The 7720-nt window shown below is 33.6% G+C and overlaps 1 long non-coding RNA gene across 1 annotated transcript; it reads right to left on the bottom strand.

The window, feature by feature from the left end:
• Nucleotides 1–5054: 5054 nt before the first annotated feature.
• On the bottom strand, nt 5055–6092 carry LOC111876286 (uncharacterized). The gene is made up of 4 exons (XR_008230471.1): nt 5879–6092; nt 5597–5812; nt 5287–5407; nt 5055–5184 (listed from the first exon to the last, which is right to left on the bottom strand). It is a non-coding gene; the product is annotated as an uncharacterized LOC111876286 (long non-coding RNA).
• Nucleotides 6093–7720: the final 1628 nt, after the last annotated feature.

Below are 7720 nucleotides of genomic sequence, written 5' to 3'. Positions count from 1 at the left end.
AACATAAATAAGGAAAGTCGGTGTGTGCACACGTCCTAGGGATGAAGTCACACATTGATAGGTTAAGAATGTTGGGATCCGTTGTCTGTAAGGAAATAGATGTTGATTGGGTTCTTTAGTCACTTCCTAACTCATATAGTGAGTTCGTAAGAGAGTACTATATGATGAACAGCGACGTGACCCTTATAGATCTCACCTATATGCTTATTGCTGCTGAATCAGCAATGGTTTGGCGCAATGGAAAAGCAAAGTTGATTGGTGAATCTACCTTCAAAACCTCTATGGATATAGACAATGGCAACGAAAGACATGCTATGATCAAAAGGTTTGATCATAAGAGAAAGGCAATGTCTGAAGTAGTTCCATGTCATGTTCCAAAAGAGTCAATTTGCTTTTATTGCCAAGAGAAAGGGCATTGGAGACGAAGCTGCCCTATTTACCTAAGAGATCTAAAAGATGGGAGAGTCGAAACTTATGGCTCTAATATAGGTAAAATCCATTGACTAAATCTTTTAAGCTTCATTCTAGATTCTGAATACATAATGTGATAAGATTACAATTGATGTTTTGTAGAATCGAAGAAAAGAAAAGGAGCTTAAAGGAAGAAGTGAGCAGAAACTAACCATGAAGGAATGGATTTCGATCGTATTTCTCGAAGATTAGATTCTTAAGCTACTACTTAGAGTTAGAGTTTGATTGCTAAGAAAGTTGTATTAGCATAAGTTTTTCAATGAATTGCATTGTAAGGACAAATTTTTCCGCAATAAAATAAATTTTGTTTTTTAAATTTTATTTATTTATCCTTGCAATGGCGTGTATGAAAAATTGATGTTAAAATGTTTCTATTATTAACAATAATGGAGTTGGTTCTTATTGTGTTATGGAAAGTCGAGAGTTTACCGAATAGGGAGAGTTTCTCATCGCCCAAAGTTTCAATTGGACAGAAATTTGGAATCACGCAACTTGGTTGCACGATGAATGAGAAATTTCATATTTGGAAATTAGACTAATTCATTGACAAAGTGTCAAGTGTAGGACTAGGAGATCGAGTACACAAAGTTGTGTGTTGATCAAAGTCCACCATAAGAGTAACAAAGATATTTGTCATGATTTACTAAAGGTTTAGTAAATATGATTATACTTACAAGATTAAGTGTAATTCTGTATTAATTAAAGGGTTTAGATCAATAGCAGAACGAATAAGAAGAATCAAGTAGGCAGAAAGATAAAAGTTTCTTCATTCTAAGAAGAAGGGAGAGTACCTTTTATGCTTTATGATAGGTCTTAATGATTAAGAACCATATCTCAATTGATCCTCTAAATGAGTCTTAGTACAATTGTATGTCTAAGAAGAGGAATCAAGAATTGAAGAAATGGTTAAATCAATAAGTCAATCATACTTCGCTCCAATAACAAGTCTTAAAGTTAAGATTGTGACATCGAGTGAAAAAGTAAGGTTTATAACATTCATCAATTGTGGAAAGTTGTGATGTCTTGGATAAGACATAGACCAACTAGGACCAAAGTTATGAAGTGTTTTGTTTTAATAAAAGATACACTAACTCTTGAATATTTGTCAAGAAATGGTTATTGACAAGAGAATCTTATATGTCAAGGAGTCAGTGGGAGTCTTATTGGTCTTGAAAGGTTTCAAGAAAAAATCAAATAAAACTTATCGATCATCACTAGCACACGAGTTGAGGTTTACAACCTATCGTGTTGACATTATTTTGTTTCTGTGCCAATCCAATCGAGTTAATTATGCATGTGAGTCCTATGAGTTCTCATTTGAATGCATAAAAGGCAAGGACCTTGATCAATGGAAAGTACATTGATAAGAAAAGGTGAGCTGCTTAACTACTTGGAAGACATGGTGGGCAGCTGTGCTACCATAAGGCAAGAAATCGAGATTAAGAAAGTTCGATCCATATGAGTTTAAATATGTCGTAAACTTTGGTTTTAACAAATTCACATGGATAGGAACAAATACACCGTTTAAATCTAAGTGTCATAAGATTTCCTCCTTCATGAAAATGATTGTGAGGAAACGCTTTCACTAAGAAAGATTTTAAGAAGATAGTGATTGTAAAATTGCATTCTCGAATTCAATTATGGTTACGGTATCCCTTTCCATGATTTGAATTGTGAGGTTTGGCAATTAGTCTTAATTGTTTAGACACACATATGAACTATCTAAGGCAAAGGTGTATAAGAGGCCTTGATAAAAGATTATCAAAGCATTAAGTATTAGAAACATGAATTTAAGAAATTCAATACATGTCGAAGCTAGTGGGAGAATAAGTGTTATGTTTATAATAATCATCATGATAGTGGGAGCATAAAAGTTATGATTGTATGATGATTAAGGCACGTATTGCAAGTTGGCAATATTAATTATAGAAAACAAGAGTTATACCTTGCAAAGTCGTAAGGGTTGTAAGGTTGTTTTGCTATAATTAAGGGAGAGAATATTATGCTTCATTTCGAATCTAAAGGATTAGGTTGAGAAATGTTAATAAATTTAGTCAAGGGTACATAGTGTGTTCTTAAAATTTCGATTATGATTACGGCATTCCTCTTCACAATTCGAATGTTTGAGAACATAGCAAATAAAACATTATGGCATAAGATTGATGAAGTATCAAATCTTTATGTAAGACATTTTGCATTGTGTCCCATACGCTTCGGGTATTGGATCGATTGCAAATGCTATAATATTTGACCATTCTAAAATTTTACAAATGTCTAGCGCATTTAAGAGGGAAAAAGGACAAGAATTGGTTTTGACTAAAATAATTAAACAACTATCAAAGGACAATCCAAAGTTCGCCAAGGATTGGTCGCTTGTGAGTAGTTGGAAGTATAGTATTGGAAGATATGGAAATGTTTTCCATATTGGATGGACCATATCGACATCATTACGAATAGATAAGATTCTATTAAGAATGAGTTGTCATATGGAAAATATGGAAGCATGTCCATATTGGGAATTGAATATTGAAAATCAATGACTAGATTAGAAACTTTTATGCAAAAGAATGTTCAAAGGAATGTACTTTGAGTGAGAGACATCATATCTAAGGAATTGTCTTGTAACAATCTCCGATAGAAGATTTTGTAATATCATTGGCAATAGTCTTTGTGACTTTGGTGCAGTGACATTACGAAAGGATAGTTGCATAGAATGTTAGAATCTAACATTTTATATAAGTAGCAAGAATGTGATATTCTCACACTTATGAAAAAGGATTTGGAGTTGTGAAATGAGAATGATTGGAAATGTGTTCAATATGATCTATTTCACAAAGTAAGAACCATAGGTAAACATTGTGTGCATGCTAGGAGCATGGGACAAGTGTTCTAATTCAAGTAAGAAGTTGATTACCCGAAACGACAAATAATGAGTAATCAATATGGTGATAAATAAAAGGTGTTTTATTTATGCTCAAAGGGTTGAGGCCATATGGGATTAGTATTATTCTTGTGTTTCACATTTGCATGTTTTGACTTCCAGAATAATTGAGTTCATTAAGAATAATCGAATTATTCAAACGGGCCACAGTCGTTCATATGTTGGAAGTAGATATGAATGAAGATTGTCGTGAATTGGTGTGTGGATTGTCTAAAGAGCATTAGACATAAGCAAATGTTTGCTGCAACGTTCATGAGTGCTTACGAATATGATTTGAGCATTGGATTAAACCCACGCTCACTTGGATCACTCCATGAATTGTATCACGAGTGATTGGTGAGACGATAACATCTTATATTCTTGAAACCGAGATGTGTGAGTTGTATCTTGCGAATCGGTTGCACATTGATAATATGTAAACGCACTAGTAACTTGGTGTTATAAAACATATTGTTGTGTGTGATTCGGTGAGTGAGTACAAGCAAGCATTGTATCAAAGTTTATCCGTTCCTTTTATCCAAAGTAGGATAAAAGCGATATCTTTGGGCCCCTCGATGATTTAGTGATGAAAAACGTAAATGCTCGGCCGGGCTAGGGCTAATTTGATTTGTTCAATTAGTCAGTCGTCATAAATCGGGAATCGAGATATAGTACAAAGAGAATGATTTGAAATCATATCTCATATGATATCTAGAATGGAGGAATATATGATCCCTTATCTTAAGGACACGCGTATCTGATAGGATCAGAGTTGACAGCGGCTTTGGAAAGCTACGATTGCAAATCAGGATCTGAAGTCATACGCATAATAGTTGTTAGACTTATCCAAGTGGGAGACTGTTGGATTAGTGTCTAAGTCCATAACTATTTTGGTATGTACTTGACCCGATGGTGCATGGTCCTTTTGGGTTGCCTTCACCAAAGCAACTTGATAGGATGAATTATGGAGAGAAAGGATTAAATATGATTTATTAATATATTATGGGAATAATATATTAAAGGAGAAATCATATTGTTTAATTAATATTAGTCAATAATTAATTGGTAATTAGTTTTGTGACTAAAAGAGATTAATTAAACTTAAGGGACTGGAATTGTAATTATAAGATAATTGCAATTTGGGCCATGGATTGTCTTAAATCAAGAGGTGGACGAATTCTTATGGGAAGCCCATAAGGAAATCGTCCAAGGGCTTGATTAAATGAGTCTATGGGTTGCTTAGGGATTAAGCAACCAAATTAGGGTTTCCTTGTTAGATAACCCTAATTGCCTCACTATATATAGATCCCTTAAGGACCAAAAACGTGGACAAGCTTCTTGCTAGGGTTTTCACACGGTTTTGACAGTCTCCATCCTCTCTCCTCTTCATCCTCTTGCTTATGGTGTTTGTGAACCATTAGAGGAGTGACACTTGTGACTCTAAGCCTTCCAAAGTCAATTCAAAGAGGAATTGGGATTGTTATTGCTACATAAAAATCAAGGTAATATCTTAAACCTAATTATATGTTAATATTGATTTCCATATGCTAGAATTAGGGTTTATAGTCTTGGATTCAAAGCATGTATAATAGAGAAACCTAGATCCAAGCATTAGGGTTTGTATGAGCACATAGGATGTCTTATGACCAAAACCCATCAGATAAACCATATGACTACCTTTTTGTATGTTTTTAGTTGTAGTCAACACTATGGTTGTTCTTCAACCCACAACAACAGTTGACGTATTTGAGTACTTTCATCGAACACTTGGCGTGTAATCTTTCAAACTCCACCTGAAGACAAAATTTATTTGTGCAAGGAGCTAATTTTCAATTCAAATCAGCAGAGCAAATATAATTTAATAAAATCACAAAGAATTAGACATTATTAGTTACCTGATCCGAGATTAAAAAACCGGACGCGGAAGAAAAGGAAGCGAGCAGCAGAACACCATCTGATTGAAAGAAGGGAGGCGGTGTGTTGTGCTCTACCACCAACACTGGGGATTTCAAAATCCTGAAAACATTCCTAAAATCAATGCTAAAAACAAATTTGTCAAACCGGAGGCTGAAATCAAGTTATAGACTGTGGGAAGCAGTTGGAATAGGTAAGAGAAGATTGGGAACCCGAACAAAGATCTTAGCACATAAATGTATTCATAAGTGAACAGTAATAGAAGCGACAAATTTCCCTAATTAATTTTACCCATTAAACCTTCAGAGCTAAGACAAACACCATATTCGATGAAATGACGGAGGTTACGGTCCCATAACATCGAAGAAGCCGGCGGAATCTTCCTGGACGACACCGATGATGCATCAATACCTTATAACCTCTATACGTCTGAGAATTAAATCTATTTGAGGTTGATTCGATACCTGAGAAGCAGAAGGCGATGGTGGTGTCTTCTATGACGGTCACCTGAGTTGGAGATAAACTGATAACACTTTGAAACTTAATCGAGGAAGTCGGAAGCGAAAAACTCACATCATCTGAAGAACACACTGATTTCCCCCGACCCCGACTCCGATCCCGACTCAGAGTCAATATCGGAAGCCGATCGATCATCGTCTTCATCGCCCGTCGTGATTTCTTTCTGGACCGACAACAGCGACACATCTACTAGCTTCACCCTCTTCCTTTGTGAGAAGAAAGTTACATGAGGCGGTGGGTTTATGGAGAGAACGGAGAAAAGCATTTGAGGCGGTGCAAAGTACAGGACCCATCGATTGACACGTCCGATCGACAAAACACACAAATAAACGACGCAAAGACACGTTCATATTGGTATGGAAAAATTACAAAATAGCCCCTACAAATCATAGAAATCGGCCAAATTATAAATAAGCAAAGCAGAGGGACGATAGGTGGACAAATTTCAACATTTTACTGTTGAAAATTTTTCACAATCTTAATATATATATATATATATATATATATATATATATATATATATATATATATGTGTGTGTGTGTGTGTGTGTATTTTTTTTTCTTTTGTCAAGATGACACAAACATCGGAGATTCAGAAATAGATTTCACCACAATCCATGTAAAGGGGAATATCTTCATACCTCTATAAAACCACTTGCATTTTATCCAACTTGGAACCATTATTGCATCAAATGGTCTTTTATCTTTTTTATTATTGATAAAATGTATACATTGTAGTTGGTTTTCACAAGATTTATGTTTTTTCAACTATGTATCTCACATTCATTTTAATGTTAGTAATGTTTAGAACCATATAGTCGAGTGACAAGGTACTTTCCTACATCTGTGCTATTTTTAATTAGATTCTTTCACTTCTATTTTTGTGGTCATTTGATGATCTTGATGGACACTGTAATGTATGTCTTTTTGGGTAAGAAAGAAGTTTTATTATTTATATAAATATTTTTATGTTAGAAATTACATTTATTTGGTAAAAAAGTCGATTCATTTTTTAAAAATCCGTCAAATTGACCAATGGGCATCAATGATCAAACAACAATTATTGGATTATGGTTATTGTGATTAGTGGTTTGAAAGTTTGGTTTTAATTGTGAATTAATTCAGTGGGTTAGTGACTATCAAACATCAAATATTCAATTATATTTTACTATTAATGAATAACTAGGTTACAACCCGTGGAAACAAGGGTAAAAGATTTATAAATTTTTATTAAAAATAATAAACTTACCTAAACACATGACAATAAATTACAAATTATTGTCATATATGTTTTCATTATGAAAACATACACCATGGAATATGTTAATCAACTTGTGTCAGTGAGTAAAATATGAAACTGATGAACTAAAATGATTAATATGTGATTAGGTTTAGGTTTGTAAGTTGTTGTGTGCAAGGGCAGGGAATTTTTTTTAGGGTGTTCCTTCTAAAATAATATATATATATATATATATATATATATATATATATATATATATATATATATATATATATATATATATATATAGTATTTTGAAGACCCTATGAAAAAAGTGAAAATTGGCCCCTAAATATTTTTTTTATATAATAGAAAAATAAATTGAAAAAGAAAACTAAAAACTAAATTAAATTAGCTAAAAATTGAATTGTGCAAATTTATAAAGTTTAAGGTGTAAAATATGCAAATTTGAAAACTAAATTACTAAAAGAATTTAACTTCTAAATATGAGGGGGCAATATGAAACTTTAAAACCGAATTCCTTAAAAAACATGATGGAATGGAATTTGCAGTGGTTTGGGAAAGAGGTAAGGCAGCTTGCCAATTGAAGTACACATAATTTTTGAAATAACTTACAAAAAAATGAAAATTGAGGGGGGGGGCCAGGGCCTACCTTG

Source organism: Lactuca sativa, chromosome 1 (genome assembly GCF_002870075.4).
Source record: "Lactuca sativa cultivar Salinas chromosome 1, Lsat_Salinas_v11, whole genome shotgun sequence".
NCBI lineage: Eukaryota > Viridiplantae > Streptophyta > Magnoliopsida > Asterales > Asteraceae > Lactuca > Lactuca sativa.
This window is presented reverse-complemented; position numbering and strand designations above follow the sequence as displayed.